The sequence below is a fragment of the Heterodontus francisci genome, chromosome 35 (genome assembly GCF_036365525.1).
Source record: "Heterodontus francisci isolate sHetFra1 chromosome 35, sHetFra1.hap1, whole genome shotgun sequence".
Lineage (NCBI taxonomy): Eukaryota > Metazoa > Chordata > Chondrichthyes > Heterodontiformes > Heterodontidae > Heterodontus > Heterodontus francisci.
In genome coordinates this window covers 18,814,091-18,831,267 of record NC_090405.1, presented here as the reverse complement: position 1 = coordinate 18,831,267, position 17,177 = coordinate 18,814,091, and the positions used below count along the sequence as shown (strand labels likewise).

Below are 17,177 nucleotides of genomic sequence, written 5' to 3'. Positions count from 1 at the left end.
GCTTTTAAATATGGTCCCGATGCAATTAACACTCAGTAATATTCCCACCTAAACACAGTCCATTCTTTAACAAGAAACCTCCTCAGTAACATCACCATTTCCACACACATCCGCTTCCAGCAGTTACAGCACCTTACTGCAGCTGTTTGGGGAATCTCCTGTGTTAAGATTGGAGTTGGAAAGCGGCCTTTACCCGGCAGTGTTATTGTCTCACACTGAATCTGCTAGATATCCTGTTCTCTTTATTGCGAGAGAGAAAGCACGGATTTAGGAAATGTTCATTTGAATGATCTCTATTGAGAACGAGCCCGGCTGTGGGACAGGTATTCCAGTGCAAAGAGCTGTCCATGACCGAGTGTTGCAGACTGGCACATTGCAACGTCCAAGACTATGTGCTGTGGGACGGCATTAAAGCTTGGGGAAGCCACCATGGAGACTCAATGGGGAAAGGCTGCAGTCTAAGGCCCTAGTAGGCCATAGTACAGTGAGGGGCTGGAACCCGTGTAAAACCCCTCGGGCTGTTTGCACCAGAGAATGTTTGATGTGTAATGTAAATACTGTAAATATAACCTGTGCAGGCAGGGATAGTGAGATACATCATGTACATTATTGAAGGAAACTGATCTGTATTGTACCTTATGTAATATTAAAATTGAACTGCTTTGCAATGTAATTGCACAAATTATACGAATAAAATACATATTGTGCAAAAGAAAGCAGCTTTCCTGTCAACACACACCTTGTCTCAGGGCACAACTTTCCTGTGATCTTGTCATACCCAACTTCGCTCTATATCTTCTGACACACACACTTTACAGTCTGTCATTTCCAAAAACAAGCATTCTAAAATCAAAAGACCTTTTGTTTATTTCTCCTTTCTTTTCATTTCTCCTCTATTCTTCTCAATCACTCCCTTCAACAGTCCTCTTCAGATCAAGGTGGAATGTGAATAGTGTCACAACTCACCTGACACTATTATTACCCTTCTTTTCTCTTGTCTCGTTCAATGGGAAAGTTTTATTCACCAGTCTGTTGCTGTTTTACACTCTTGCCATACCATCTGGTATTGCATCTATCTGAATTCTGTGCTTTCATGGCCTTACATATCTTTTCCTCTTCTGGATGATTTGTTTGCTTCAGTTCCATTCAACCAGGCTGGACCACAGGGAAGCTTAGAACCTTTGCCTTGGACGGGTCCACGTTGATCCATTACATTCAGAATCACCTCCTTGAAATAACTCCATAGTACAACTACAGTAACCACACAGCATCTGCTTCAAACACTCCTCCACATTTTATCTGTTCTGACCGTCAACACCTCCAGCTCTTTTGTTTAAGTGGAACCCATCAGGTGTGTATAGGCTCCTTCTATTCTGAAAGCTGTAGCACTGGTTCAGGGAATTCAGCCCTGTTTCTCTACTCGAAAGGATCAGCCATGCTTGATCTGCCTCGTATTTTGCTTTTATTGCAACGTTACAAGACCTCCAATCCTCTGGCACCACACCTGTATCCAGTGAGGGATTGGAAAATGATGGTCAGACCTTCCACTATTTCTTAAAAGCAAAATACTGCGGATGCTGGAAATCTGAAACAAAAACAAGAAATGCCGGATTCACTCAGCAGGTCTGGCAGCATCTGTGGAAAGAGAAGCAGAGTTAACGTTTCGGGTCAGTGACCCTTCTTCGGAACTTCGGAGTTCCGAAGAAGGGTCACTGACCCAAAACGTTAACTCTGCTTCTCTTTCCACAGATGCTGCCAGACCTGCTGAGTGAATCCGGCATTTCTTGTTTTTGTTCCACTATTTCTTCCCTGGCTTCTTTCAACAGCCTGGGGTACATTTCATCTGGTCCTGATGATTTATCCACATTCAAGGATGCTCATCCCATTAAGACTTCCTCTCTCCTTAAGTTATCACGTCCAATACTTCACACTCCTCCTCCTTAATAACAATATCTGCATCACCCTCTCATTCGGGAAAACAGTAAAGTATTCATTGAGGATATTGGCAACATCTTCCACCCCGATACAGAGGTTACATTTTTGATCTTTTATGTGCCCTGCTGTTTGTTTAGTTGCCTCTTACTCTAATGTTTTAATGCAACATCTTTGGGTCCATTGTTATTTTGTTTGTCCATGTTCTTTCCTGCTTTTTCTTTGCTTTTTGCCGCTGCTCCCAAATGCCTCCAGTTCAGTCAAAACACAATTTGTCAGAAGTGGGATTCGAACCCACATCTCCAGTGGAGACTGCGACCTGAACGCAGCACCTTAGACCGCTCAGCCATCCTGACTGCCTGCAATGTACTATCAATGCTAAGGAAATTATTCATTCTTTGTGAAAGTATTTGTGAGATTGTGGAAATGTCTGGAAGAGGAAAGACCGGCGGGAAAGCTCAGGCCAAGGCCAAGTCTCGCTCCTCCCGGGCTGGACTGCAGTTCCCGGTGGGCCGTGTTCACAGGCTCCTGAGAAAGGGTAACTATGCTGAGCGTGTGGGTGCCGGAGCCCCGGTCGATCTGGCTGCTGTGCTCGAGTATCTGACCGCTGAAATCCTCGAGCTGGCCGGTAACGCGGCCCGGGACAACAAGAAGACCCGCATCATCCCCAGACACCTGCAGCTGGCCGTCCACAACGACGAGGAGCTCAACAAGCTGCTGGGAGGGGTGACCATCGCTCAGGGCGGGGTGCTGCCTAATATCCAGGCCGTGCTGCTGCCTAAGAAAACCAGCACTCAAGAGCTCCCAGAAAAAGTAAAGCGGCCAAAATGTCATCTAATAAACCAAAGGCTCTTTTCAGAGCCACTCACAGTCTCTGTGAAAGGGCTGGTTACTGTCAGGAGGGAGTCAGTGATGGAGTTATTGGAACAGTGGATTGACCTGTTTCACATCTGTCCAGGTGTGTTTTCAGTTCCCTCTCTGGATTTCGCTCTGTTTCTCTGCTCACACATCTCCCCCTCTAGTTAAGTGAAGAAGTGAACTACAGGGTGTCAGAATCAACAATTTATTAAATCCCGCTGCCTTCGATTTGATAAATCCCGAGATTATCCCGGTACATTAACGGGAACTGGTTCGGAGCTGATTAATTAATTTAATAATGGAAGTGTCCGGGTTAATTCTCTGTTTTTCATTTGGACAGTTTGAATTGTGTTTTTTTTTTCTCTCTGGTGATCTGAGCGCCGCTTCTCAATGAGAATCTGCTCCCGGAACAGAGTAAATGCAGGAAGGAAGAGGCCATTCTCGGGCTGTGTGTTTCTCTCCTAACCTGATCTGTTTAGACCGCACTGTTCCCATAGGACGGAATCAGTGAGAGTTGTGCACACACAGGAGCTGAGTCCATTGCAGCGCTTTAATATGTGCCATCTCCCCGGCCCTCCCTATTCTCCGGACACAGAGCTGTCTGTTTCCCCCGGCGGCGGGATAGAGTCGGGGATTCTCTCCCCGCAGTGTCAGGGTCTGCAGCCCCGAGGAACTGGCGGTTTCAGTCAGAGTGACCGAGCTGCCTTACATATCCTGTGTACTAATCTCCAATGGATTCAAATATTAGTGAACTCATTGGGTAATGTTTGTAAATAACCCTCATGTGAACGGACCCGGCTCCATTAATGCCTTCCAAATAAAACTGGGATCCATTTCTTTTCCCCAAATGCCAGCTAACGGATCCCAGGAGCGGGGTTGAGATTGTGCTGAGCAGCAATGAGTCTCCGGTAATGCTGCTTTCTAAATTCCAGATCAGCTCTCAGTCCGACAGGCCTTTCGGGAAAGTGATGTGACAAAACAGAAACCATGTGGCCGCCCCTCCAATCTAATGGGTTTGATGATGAACAGAGATGGCAGCTCTTTCCTTTGCTGATTTGGTGGCTCTGAAAAGAGCCCTTGTTACACTTGTTACTGAAGCTGGGTTTTAGGTGCGTTCCCCGCGGATGCGGCGGGCCAGCTGGATGTCTTTGGCCATGATGGACCGGGATCATTCTGGTGAATCTGCTCATTTTCCGGCAGAAGCATCAGTCGCTGTTTGAACTGTTTAAAGTCAGGGGTGTATTAGCAGCCAGAAAGTGAAGGGCAGTTCATTGCTCCCTGCAGCATTATCCGCCTCTTTCAGGAGAAAAGATCAGAAACCGCTCGTTTCTGTCAGTCCCCGAGAAGCCTGTGAGAAGCGGTTCGTCGCTAATTTGTTCCTTTTACAGAGAGGAAGCTGATATTTGTCCCGTTTTAAATTGCTGAACCGGACCTTCCTCCCGTCGCTTACAGTTAACAGATTGACAAATGAAAACGATTCCTAAAATCGCGTCAGGATTTTGTGACGGTAAATACAGTAAAACAGAACATAAAATGAGAGGTTTTAAAATTGTTGCCTGAAAATTGAAATTTTCCATCACTTCAATTCCTTCCTGCTCTGGAATTGCCAGGCTTTTTCCAATTGGAAAATCTAAGCCAATGAGAACTTCTATTTACTTATATGTGATTCTCCTATTGGTTAAGAATTGGATTGAGAAGCGGGTGACCAATCAGAGACAGAGTCAAACTGCGGGGATTCCAGGCCCCCAGTAACTGAGCTGAAACTGTTCAGATTGACAAACCCTGGCAGTAGCTTCACACATTGGACACTTCACACTGAGTCATTCAAGGGCTGGTGTGAGAGAAGCTTCAGATCCTGTCATTACTCTCTGACTCATTATTCATCTCGAACCAAACAATTAGTAAATGTGAAGCAGTGAAGAGACTTTTCGTTCTCACTGCAGAATGTGTCATCTGGGGAAATAAGGAACTATTATTTTCGGAGATTCCAGGTACGTTCCTCCCTGAACAAATCCATTCCTAACATTCCCGATCACAGCCTATCCCAGCTCCTGTTGTCACCCGACTCCAGCTGAATTGGAGAAACTCATGTGTTGGGGTTTGAGTTGTGAGGTGGGGTTTCTCCGCCAGTGTTACTGTCTTACAAACTCTCCCCCTGAATTTGTGAACTGAGACTGCACCGAACACATCCCCAGTTAGAGTGAGGGCCGGACATCCCTTTGTTTTATGACAGAGAGTGGGGAAAGGGCTGGGTGGAGGGGAGTCACCAGGGATCCTGGATTTACTCCAAATCATTTCCATGTGGAATCTGCAGGCGGGGCCTGGACAGGGATCATTTGATCAGGGGATCAGCTCTTTCCTGAGAGATGTGGGTGGCTCTGAGAAGAGCCTTTGTGTTCAGATGTTTACAAGTTTCCCGCGCTTTCACTTCTTTCCAGACCCTGCTTTCTGAGACTTCGCTGCTTTCGGCTTGACCTTGCTCTTCCATGTCTGCACTTTCTTCAGCGCCTTTCCGCCCGCCGCACTCTTGCCTTTTTTGACCTTCTTCGCAGGAGACTTTTTCTGAAGCGCTGCTTTCTTCACCGCCTTATTTGGCGTTGCCGCCGCCTTGCTGCTCGTTTTCTTGGCTGTTACTTTCTTTGTTGTCACTTTCTTGTCTGCTGGTTTCTTCACTAAAGATTTCTTGTCTGCTGGTTTCTTCACTGAAGATTTCTTGTCTGCTGGTTTCTTCACTAAAGATTTCTTGGCTGCTGGTTTCTTCACCTTCTTTCCCACTTTTCCCTGGGTTTTCCTTCTTGCTGATTTTGAAGGAGCCGGAGGCGCCCTGTCCCTTGCTCTGCACCAGGGAGCCTTTGTTCACATTCCTCTTGATACTTTGCTTGATCTGGGTCTTGAGCTTCTCCTGAGCGGTGGCAGACCTGCAAGGAATCAACTACCAGCTAGCGTATAAAGTGAGACCAAGGCTCAGGGCCTTCAGTGACCTGGAGGGGAGTCGGAGAGGCAGCGGATCCTGTGAGGAACCACAATCCAGGAAGGATGAGAAGGTCATTGTCAGGGTACAGAGGAGATTAAGTTAAAGATTTACCAGTTTATAAGCAAGCGCAGAGCCAAGGAACGGTGCTGGGGCAGATCAAATAATAGGAAGCTGTCATCAGTTGGAAGGCAAGAGTGATTAAATGACAGAAGAGATGATGGTGCAAGGCAAAAGTCAGGGAAAGAATAAATAACATTTTGCAAGCACAGATACCAGGAGTGGGGTTTGAACCCACGCAGACACATGTCTATTGGATCTTAAGTCCAACACCTTAACCACTCGGCCATCCTGGTACATTAACTCGCCACTAAAAATGAAATTTAATGTGATCCGGGTGCCATCTGGCCTTTTCCAATATAAAGTTATGACTCCTCTCCCATGCTGAATTGGACCCTTCATTATTTATGAACCTCAATCGGATCACCCCTCAGTCTAGGTTTCTCTAAGGTGTAGGGTCCCAACTCTTTTAGTCTAACTTGATAACCAAGATGTCTTATACTGGGAATTCGTCGAATGTCTCTCCTCTGTACCCTTTCCAAAGCTTCAATATCACCCATCATGTGAGGAGACCAAGACTGGATACAATATTCCAAGTGAGTCCTGACCAAGGTTTCATAAAAGGACAAATTCGGGATATCTCAGATACTGAAGGAGTCCGTGTCCAGAAGCAGCAAGACCTGGACAACATTCAGACTTGGGCTGCTAAGTGGCAAGTAACATTCACACCACATAAGTACCAGGCAATGACCATCTCCAACAAGAGAGAATGTAACCATCTCCCTTTGACGATCAACAGCATTACCATCGCTGAATCCCCCCCACCATCAACATCCTGGGGGTTACCATTGACAAAAGCTTAACTGGACCATTCATATACATACTCTGGCTACAAGAGTAAATCAGATAGTGGGAATTCTGTGATGAGTAACTCAGCTCAAGGCACGTGGTGAAATGCTCATTAGGAGAGCTGGAGAAATGGACTGGTCAGGTGGGCAGAAAAGTGGCAAATGGAACTCAACTTGGAGAAGTGTGAGGTGATGCCTTTGGTGAGGTCAAACACAGCAAAGGAATACACAATTAATGGGTGAATGCTGAGAGGTGTAGAGGAAGTGAGGGACCTTGAAGTGAATGTCCACAAATCCCTGAAAGTAGCAGGACAGGTTGATAAGTTGGTTGAGAAGGCTTATGGAATCCTTTCCTTTATTAGCCAATGTATAGAATATAAGAGCAGGGAGGTTATGCTGGAACTGTATCAATCATTAGTTAGGCCACAACTTGAGTTCTGTGTGCAGTTCTGGTCACCTCATTCCAGAAAGGATGTAATTGCACTAGAGAGGTTACAGAGGAGATTTACGAGGATGTTGCCAGCTCTGGAAAAATGCAGCGATGAGGAAAGATTGGATCAGCTGGGGTTGAATAGAGGAGGCTGAGGGGAGATTTGATTGAAATGTACAAAATTGTGAGGGGTCTGGATAGAATGGATGGGAAGGGTCTATTTACCTTAGTAGGGAGGTCAGTGACTAGGGGGCATAGATTTAAAGTGATGTGTTGAACAATTAGAGGGGAGATGAGGAAAGGTTTTTTCACCCAGAGGGCTGTGGGAGTCTGGAACTCACTGCCTGTAAGGGTAGCTGAGGCAGAAACCCTCAACTCATTTAAAAGGTGTCTGGATGTGCACCTCAAGTACCTGAACCTGCAGGGCTACGGTCCAAATGCTGGGCAATGGGATTCAGCTGGGTGGCTCGTTTTTTGGCCTGCCTGTGCTGTAAACTTTCTATGTTCTATGATTCTATGCAGACACAATGGGCCGAATGGCCTCCTTCTGCACTGCAATAATTTTGTGATTTTTGACTCTCCAAAACTTGTCAACCATCTACAAGGCACAAACCAGGATGAGTGCAGCACCAACAATACTCTAGAAACTCGACACTGTCCAGGACAAAGCAGCCGCCTTGATTGTCACCCCATTCACCACCTTAAACATTCACTCCCTTCACCACTGATGCACAGTGGCAGTAGTGTGTACCATCTACCAGATGCACTGCTGCAACTCACCAAGGCTCCGCAGACAGCACCTTCCAAACCGAAGACCTCCACCACCTTGAAGGACAAGGGCTGCAGATGCATGGAAACACCACCATGTGCAAGCTCCCCTCCAAGTCACACACCATCTGATCTGCAAATATATCGCTGTTCATTCACTGATGCTGGGTCAAAATTCTGGATCTCCCTTCCTAACAGCACTGTGGGTGTACCTACACCACATGGAGTGCAGCAATTCAAGAAGGGAGCTCACCGCCACCTTGTCAAGGACAATTAGGGATGGGTAACAAATTCTGGACTTGTCAGTGTCGCTCACATCCCATGAAAGAATATGCCTCATCTTATACTCAATTGTCCTCTGAATGCAGCCCAACCCTCTATTTGCTCCAACTATCACTTCACAGCATTGCTGCTGTAACTTTCGAGATCTGTGCACGAGAACATCCAGATCTCTGCTCAAAATTATTTTCTTTTTTCCACCTACTTTAATGTTTTTCCCTGAAGGGTGTATGAATGTTGAGCATTCGCCCTGTCCACATGAATAACACTGCACTTACCCAAATTAAACATCATTTACCAGTCATGAACCCAATCTCCCAACACATTAAGATCAGCCTGAAACAGTCGAGTATCGTCTACAGTCTAAACACTCGCACAGATCTTCAAATCATCTGTAAATTTACAGATGGTGCCCCCTACACCTACATCCAGATCATTAATAAAAATAATAAAGAGCAACAGTCCCAACACCGATCCCTGTGAGATACCATTGGTAACTGGTCTCCAAACAGATCCAGATCCATCTGTAACTACTTTCTGCCTACGTCGTGCCAGTCAGTTCCCAATCCAGATCAATATATTACCACTGATACCAGGGACTTTAATCTTATAGAGAAGCCTCTTGTGTGGAACCTTATCAAAATCTTTTGGATGAGATCAGCTAATTGAACACAGGCTGAGGATTAGGCCTAGGCCTGTCCTGCTCTGTGTATGGGTCGCAGGACCAAACAAGGTGAGATCAGCTCACTGAGCACAGGCCCATCCTGCTCTGTATGGTGCTCAGTACCTCACCAAATGAGAATAACTAACACACCACAGGCATGGAGCCTCGGCCCATCCTTCTCTGATTGTGGTTCAGTGCCAACCAGGTAAGATCAGCTAATTCAGCACAGGCCGGAGATGGAAGCTGGACCTTTCCTGCTCTGGGGACTCCGTACCATACCAGGTGCGATGAAGTAAAATACCACAGGCCGGGGATGGAGCCTGAGATTTCCCTGTTCTGTGTGGGGCTCTGCACAACAACGTGTGAGAAGAACTATCATCCCTCAGGCTGAGGAAGGAGCCTGGGCCCATTCTGTTCTGTGTGGATCCTACCACACTGAGTGGGATCAGTTAACTCAACACAGGCCATGAATATAACCAGGCCCTTTCCTGCTCCGTGTGGCTCAGTATCACACCAGGTGGCATCAGCTAACACAGCACAGGCTGGGGCTGGAGCCTGGGCCCGTCCTGCTCTGTGGGTTCAGTAACAACCCGTAAGATGAACTTTTTTCAAAAGACTTCAGTGTATTTAACTCTGTCCAACACTCTGAGGCAGCTTTCTGTGTTTATAAAGAGTGTAATTTATTGACTGGTCTCTTGGATCAAACAGGGTAACAGACAGAGGTCTGTGTGCAGAGGGTTTGCAGGTGAGCTCTGATTCCTAACCCTTTCTGGATTGTGAGGAATAAAGAATGAATGAGAGAGAGAGAATGTGGGATAAGGGATGATGGAAGAATTTGTCCGTGAACCTGATTAAAAGTGGCTCAAACTCAAGATAATATTAAGATATCAAGAGCAGAACATTAACATAATCTGAGTTCCGCGATCTGGTCGGGTCCCATTCCCCTGAAGTGAGGAATGAACGCGTGGGGAAATTCCGCCTGGAGTTATATTTGTCTCCAATGAAGATGAGTTCACAGTGAGGATGGAATAGCTCAGTTGGGAGAACACTAGATTGAAGAACCAGGATACAATCCCTGGTTTCATCAGTTTTAATTTGGTGTCTCCATCAGTTTAAGTAGAGAGAATCAGAGGGGAGATTTTCCACTCTTGATCCCATGGGCTGAATTTTAAACTAACGGTGCGGCTCTCGGCAGAGGCACCGGAAGCGGGTGTCATCACCACACGAGTGAAATGTGGCCGACCGACCCCGATCACGGAGCAGCCGACCAATTAATGAAGGGGAGGCGTGGGGCCCATGTAAACAAGGACCAGAGGCAGGGAACGAGGCACCGATGGCACCGACATCTGACACAACGGCAGGTGCTGGCACCATATTGAAAGGGCTGCCAGACCTGCATTCACTGCTGCCTGGTTTAAAGGAGTGTCTTCCTGAGAGCCCTCTGCTGTCCCAGAACCCGTTCTGCTGCCTCTGCTGCCCCAGGACCCGTTCTGCTGCCTCTGCTGCCCCAGGATCCGTTCTGCTGCCTCTGCTACCCCAGGATCTGTTCTGCTGCCTCTGCTGCCCCAGGACCCGTTCTGCTGCCCCAGGACCCGTTCTGCTGCCTCTGCTGCCCCAGGACCCATTCTGCTGCCTCTGCTGCCCCAGGATCCGTTCTGCTGCCTCTGCTGCCCCAGGACCCGTTCTGCTGCCTCTGCTGCCCCAGGATCCGTTCTGCTGCCTCTGCTACCCCAGGATCTGTTCTGCTGCCTCTGCTGCCCCAGGACCCGTTCTGCTGCCCCAGGACCCGTTCTGCTGCCTCTGCTGCCCCAGGACCCATTCTGCTGCCCCAGGATCCGTTGTGCTGCCTCTGCTGCCCCAGGACCCATTCTGCTGTCTCTGCTGCCCCAGGATCCGTTCTGCTGCCCCAGGACCCATTCTGCTGCCCCAGGATCCGTTCTGCTGCCTCTGATGCCCCAAGACCTATTCTGCTGCCTCTGCTGCCCCAGGACCTGTTCTGCTGCATCTGCTGCCCCAGGACCCGTTCTGCTGCCTCTGCTGCCTGATAGGTAAGGAGCTGAATGCGAGCCTGCAGTGACCATGGTCCCACAGTTTAGCGATGCCTTCCTGCAGGTTCGCCTCCAGGTGGCAAGAGATAGGTGGAAGATCCTCTTTCCCAGGGATGGGAGGTGAAGACCTGCCCACCTGACCAAGTAAAGCTGGCTGGAGATAGTAGGTGAAGTCAGCAGCTGTGGGGTCACCCCCAGGACATGGATCCAGTGCAGGAAGTGGGTCAATGACCTGATCCAGGCTGCTCAGGTGAGAACTCCAAACACTTTGGACCCTTTGGACATTGCATGTGGCAGAGTGAGAGGGAGTGTTTGGTGGAAAGGGAGTGACCACTAAGTCATGTGTATTGGGGAAGGGCAGCAGGACATGCTGCCTGAGGCTTGGCTGCATCTCGGTGAGAGGTGCACGTCAGTCATTGTATAAACTCACACAGTCCCTCGAGAGGGGGCCACATGCAGGAGGAATACGTGTGTCCCCATCATGGACTGCTGGACTATCACCATCAGAGATGTTGGGCTTGTCCCCGCTGGGAGACTAACTTTGTTCATCATAGTGGCTGCAGGAGAAGACAGCCCACAATCGGAAAGAGCGTGTCAAGACTGGCGGTGGAGTGCCTTATCTCCGTGTCCTCATCCCGATGGAGGAGGAGGCCATGGAACAGGCCGGGCAGCAAGGCAGCTGCTCCATAGCTGATGGAGAGACAGGGTCACCTACCCAAGAGAGTGACTGAACATCTCCTGGGGCACAAGGGAGCATCCGCTGCAAAGGAACCACACTGCACATCTGTTCACCACTGCATCAATGGAGCTGCACAGTAGGGGTGGTTGGAATGTCGCGATGGGCAGACCCTAACCCTTCAATGTCACTGTTTTTTCATGCAGGCTAGGATGAACGACAAGCATGAAGAGCTGGAGAGACTGGGGGACAGCCGGACACCTCTGAGGAGGAGGTGGGAGCCTCAGAGGGTGCACCGTCACATCATTCCCCTGCACCCTCCACCAGCACAGAAACCCTCACTCGGTGGGAATCCACTCGCTGTTAGATTTGGTCACACAAGCTGGTGAGCACGTCACAGACAGGCCCGGGCAGCTGACGGAGGCTGTGACAGCCGAGGCCACTGGCAGTTGGGAGTCTGTGGGAGGCCAGGCCCATGCTGAGTCCCAGGCTGATGACGTGCCTCTGGTGTCACCAGCAACACGGGAAATGCTGCAGCTGCAGCAAGAGGTCAGGCAACATCTGGCAGAGTTGCCGGAGGTTATGTGTACCCAAGCTCGGATGATGGAGGAGTCCATCCAGGCCTTGCATGCTGTACTGTCTCCGATGGGGGTGTGTCTGGCTTCCTTCCTTGAGAGATTGGTGACTCTGATGGAGAGCCAGATCCAGCCGACCAATCAGTGGCTGCCGGAGATGTGCGCAGACCTGCACTCCATCACTTTGTCCATGAGCTCCATCCAGTGGTGACAAGGCGAGAGGGGGGACGAGGCACCTGAACTCTCCACCAGGTCCACGTCCCTCTCAGGTCAGCAGGGAGGTACAAGTGTGTCTTATAACTGGGGAGGAGCAGCTGGCTGCTACATCTGGGGTCTCCTCTCTGGGTGCTCCTGGTGTGGACAGTAGCTCTAAAGCCCCTCTGCCAGTGACACCAGTGATGCCAGTGCCTGCCTCCATCACCCTCGATGACAGAGGGGGGTCTCTGTACCTGTGCAGGAGGCCCTCAGTGTGCCGGGGCCCTCCAGGCCTCAGGCAGCAAGAGGACGGCCACCAATGTCATCCCAAGCAAGGTCAGCAGCCTGTCTCCATCTCAGCTGACAGAGCAGGGGGAGCACCACGTAGGAGCACCTGGAAAAGATTTCAGAAGAGCACCTAGATTCACTTAGGGTTCATGGTGAATGTGCATTCCAGATGGATAGGGTTGCGTTTGGTGTCACACGGAAGAAAGAAATGATGTTCTCTCACTATGTCTCCTTCCTATTGTTGATGCCCTTTGGGACTTCATTTAAACCCTTCCTCCCAAGGGGCTGGAAGTGAGGGACCAAGCCCTGAGTTCACAAAGCTTCGGCCTTGTCACTGTGCGATGTGTACCTGGACTCTGCAGTGCAGAAGGAAGGAGGCGACAACAGGGCTGCTTAAAGCTAAGACTTTATTGCTGTGGTTCCAGAAGGTGGTAAGGCTCAAAGGAAACTTGAATGTATAAGGGTGTCTCATGTCTCCCTTGTGTGTATCTCATGGCCCCTTTCCTGCTGTGCGTGAGGTTCTTCATCTGGCACTGCTTGGGCAGCATCCTCCTCCACATCCTCATCATCAGAGGAGACATCACACTCCACGATATCCTCACTAGTCAACACCTCACCCCTCTGTAATGCCAGATTGTGCTGTGCACAGCAAACCACCACGATATGCGAGACCCTCGCCGGGACATACTGAAGGGCTCCACTGGATCGATCTAGGCACCTGAATCTCATCTTCAGGAGACCAATGGCCTCCTTGATGGTCGCTCGGGTTGACCCGCAGCAGGTGTTGTACCTCTCCTCTGCATCCGTGCGTGGGTTCCTCACAGACGTCAGTAGTCACGTCCTCAGTGGGTAGCCCTTGTCTCCAAGGATCCATCTCTGAAAGCGGATGGGGCCGCGGAAAGGTTCTGGCACCTGGGAGTGCCTTGGTATGCAGGCGTTGTGGCTGCTTCCCGGGATTTGTGCACACACCTATGGGATCCATTTGCAGTGGTCGCAGACCAATTGCACACTGAGCAAGTGGAAGCCCTTCCTGTTGAAGGCTGCTGGCTGGTCTGCAGGAGCCTTGATGGTCACATGGGTGCAGTCAATGACACCCTACACCTGGTGGAATCCAGCGATGGCCCCAAATCCTATAGCTCTCTCAGCTTGACTGTTTGGATCAATGTGCACATAGTCACCGGCCCTCCTGAACAGGACATTGGTGACCTCCTTGATGCACTGAATCTCACAGACTGTGAGATTCCACACATATCTCCAGTGGATCCCCACAATGATCTGGTGGTGCAGAAGTTCAGTGGCACGGTGACCTTCAGTGACACTGGCATCAGGTGCCCACCAAGTCGCATGGGGCACAGCTGCATCATGGCAGAGAGATCAGTGACGACCTCCGTGGAGAGGTGCAGTCTGCGGAGACACTGTCACTCAGACATCTGCAGGTAGTTGAACCTCGGCTGACGTGTTCCTCTGCCTCCTTCTCCAGCCTCCTGTTCGAGGCTGGCCTTCCTGTGGGCCCCCAAGCTGCTGTGGTGCCCCTGCTGGTGCCTGCGCCTCCCTCCCTTCCTCTCGACTCCTCCTCCTCCTCCTCAATGGGAGCCTTTAATGAGGCCCATGACAGGTTGCCCCTCCCTGAGTGCAAGGCCTTCACAGTAAACAACACCCAGCCACATTTACCTCATTTGTCATCCTCAATGAAGTGGCACTGCCCCAATGGCACCCTGGTGTTGTTCCCTCTGCAGAGCTGGCACATTGGCCCCCACTCCTGACAGTGTTTCCCGATGCCCTTTCCCCCTCCACCCTTGCTGCCAAGTGACGCTGCCTCACCCGATAGCTTCCCAGTGAAGACAACACTCAGCTCCCACCTCCCAGTCACCTCCTTTAACCAGGCGAGGCTCTGAAGCCCCGTGGTTCCCGTGTTCTATTAGTTCAATTGGATCCAGTGAATAAAATTGCTGACAATTGGATTCATAAATACTTTAAATGCCTTCTTGCCGTGTGGATGTGCGAAGTCTGCCCTCCATGTCAGCCGCCGACAGAAAAATCCGGTCCAACGTCTTCCATTCCTATTTTATACACCCCCCCGCTCCTCCTCCCCGGCCTCCATTCCCGTCTCCAACGGTCCCTTAAAATTCTGGTGCATGTCTCTAAGACTAATGGGAGTGAAACCAGATCTGCTCCTTAGACTGAACAGGGAGAGCTGCTCTCTCTGTGTTTAAAGTGAATGAATCTGATCTTTACCTTGTCTTACTGGAACGTTCACTGTCTGGAAATGTCTGTTTGAAAATGTTTTCCTGTTATATTAATGGAGCAGAGGAGCAGATCTGAGGTACTGTTGAACAGAGAGGTTTGGAAGTGGGTGAAGGGGTGGAGTGACGGTGTGAGTGAGAGTTGCAGTGAGTTGGCCATTCTCAATAGAGTGTCAGGAATGAAGGTTAGAGGAACAGACCAGGCAGGAAACACAGAAAGAGCGAGGAGAAGCTGGTGTGAAAAACAGAGATTAAACAACGGGCTTGTTCATTTGGTTTGGGTCTGGTGTTTAGAATACCCGGAATCTGGGTTCACTTCCCTTCCAACTCAGCGAATTGTACCAACATTATGTTCATAAAACCATAGAATGATACCCAAAGAAGGAGACCATTTGGTCCATTGTGTCAGTGCTGTCTCCTGTAATCTGTACATTTTTCCTTCCAGTATTTATCCCAATTGCTTTTCAAAGTTACTACTGAATCTGCTTTCAAGTCCCGATCAGACAGTGCATTCCAGATCACAACACATCACTGTATAAAAAATCATACCTCATTTCGCCTCTGGTTCTTTTCTCAATCACCTGATAAATACATCCTCTGGTTACTGACCTTTTTGCCACTGGAAACAATTTCTCCTTATTTAACTTATTAAAAACCTTCTTGATGATGTCACATACTAGACTGCCAGTAAAACTGAAGCCCATGGAATAAAAGGGACAATGACAGCATGCATATGAAGTTTGCAGACTGATAGGAACATAGGAGCAGGAGTCGGCCATTCAGCCCGTCGAGCCCACCCTGCCATTCAATATGATGATGACTGATCGTCCACTTCAATGCCTTTTTCCCACACTATCTCCATATCCCCTATGTCATTTGCATTTAGAAATCTGTCAATCTCTGCTTTAAACATACTCAATGACTGAGCTTCCACAGCCCTCTGAGGTAGAGAATTCCAAAGATTCACAACCCACTGAGTAAAGAAATTTCTCCTCATCTCTGTCCTAAGTGGCTTTCCCCTTACGTTGAAATTGTGTCCCCTGGTTCTAGACTCCTCAACCAGGGGAAACATCTTAGCTTCATCTACCTGTCTATCCCTTTAAATATTTTGTAAGTTTCAATGAGATCACCTCTCATTCTTCAAAACTCTAGAGAATACAGGCCCAGTTTCCCCAATCTCTCTTCATTTGACAGTCCCGCCATCCCGGGAACAAGTCTGGTGAACCTTCGTTGCACTCCCTCTATGGCAATGATATCCTTCCTAAGGTAAGGGGAACAAAACTTCACACAGTATTCCAAAGTGCAGACCAACCAAGGTTATATACAATTGAAGCAAGGCTTCACTACTCCTGTACTCAAATCCTCTTGCGATAGAGGCTAACATATCATTAGCCTTCCTAATTGCTTGCTGCACCTGCATGTTAGCTTTCAGTCACTTATTGACAAGGACACCCAGGCCCCTTTGTACATTCACACTCTTACCATTTAACAAATAATCTGCACATCTGTTTCTCCTACCAAAGTGGATAACCTCACATTTTTACACATTATATTTCATGTGCCACTTTCTTGTCCACTCACTAAGTCTGTCCAAATTCCCTTGAAGCCGCTTTGCAACTTCCTCACAACACACATTCCCACCTAGTTTTGTGTCATCTGCAAACTTGGAAATACTACATTTGGTCCCCGCATCCAAATCATGTGAACAGCTGGGTCACAGTGTGGTGGTGAACAGTTGTATTTCTGTCTGGAGGAAGGTTTACAGTGGGTTCCCCATGGTTCCTCATAACTTCAGTTATGTGCAGACACTGGAAAAGCTGGGGTTGTTCTCCTTGGAGCAGAGCAAGTTCAGAACAACTTTGACAGAGTTAGAATCAAGGAATCAAATGGTTACAGTACAGAAGGAGACCATTCAGTCCATCATGTCCTTGACAGCTCTTTGCAAGAGCAGATCAGCTAATTCCACTCCTCTGCCCTTTCATTGTCGCCCTGCAAATTTTCTCTATTCAGGTGTTTATCCAATTCCCTTTTGAAAGCCACGATTGAATCTGCCTCCAGCACACTCTCAGGCAGTGTATTCCAGATCCGAACCACTCACTCTGTCCCACACCCCGGGACCATTGCAGAAAATCTTTTCTGTTCATTTCATCCCTCATAAATAATTGAAATGAAATGTTTATTAGGAAATGCACAACATAAAAAGGAGAGAGAAATAAATGCTGAGTAAAATAGAAGTCAATGTTTGGAAGGTAGAAAGAGCAAAAGATGTAACTTTTATTCTGGATGAGTGAGAGGAATATATCACACTTTGGGGCTTTTGTAAGAGGATTTACTGATAAACC

The 17,177-nt window shown here is 48.7% G+C and overlaps 2 non-coding genes across 2 annotated transcripts; both read right to left on the bottom strand.

Annotated features, from left to right (window-relative positions):
- Window positions 1–2,205: 2,205 nt before the first annotated feature.
- Window positions 2,206–2,288, bottom strand: trnal-cag (transfer RNA leucine (anticodon CAG)). The gene has a single exon. It is a non-coding gene; the product is annotated as a tRNA-Leu (tRNA).
- A 3,746-nt stretch (window positions 2,289–6,034) lies between these two features.
- Window positions 6,035–6,117, bottom strand: trnal-uaa (transfer RNA leucine (anticodon UAA)). Its single transcript has one exon. It is a non-coding gene; the product is annotated as a tRNA-Leu (tRNA).
- Between the last annotated feature and the right edge of the window lie 11,060 nt (window positions 6,118–17,177).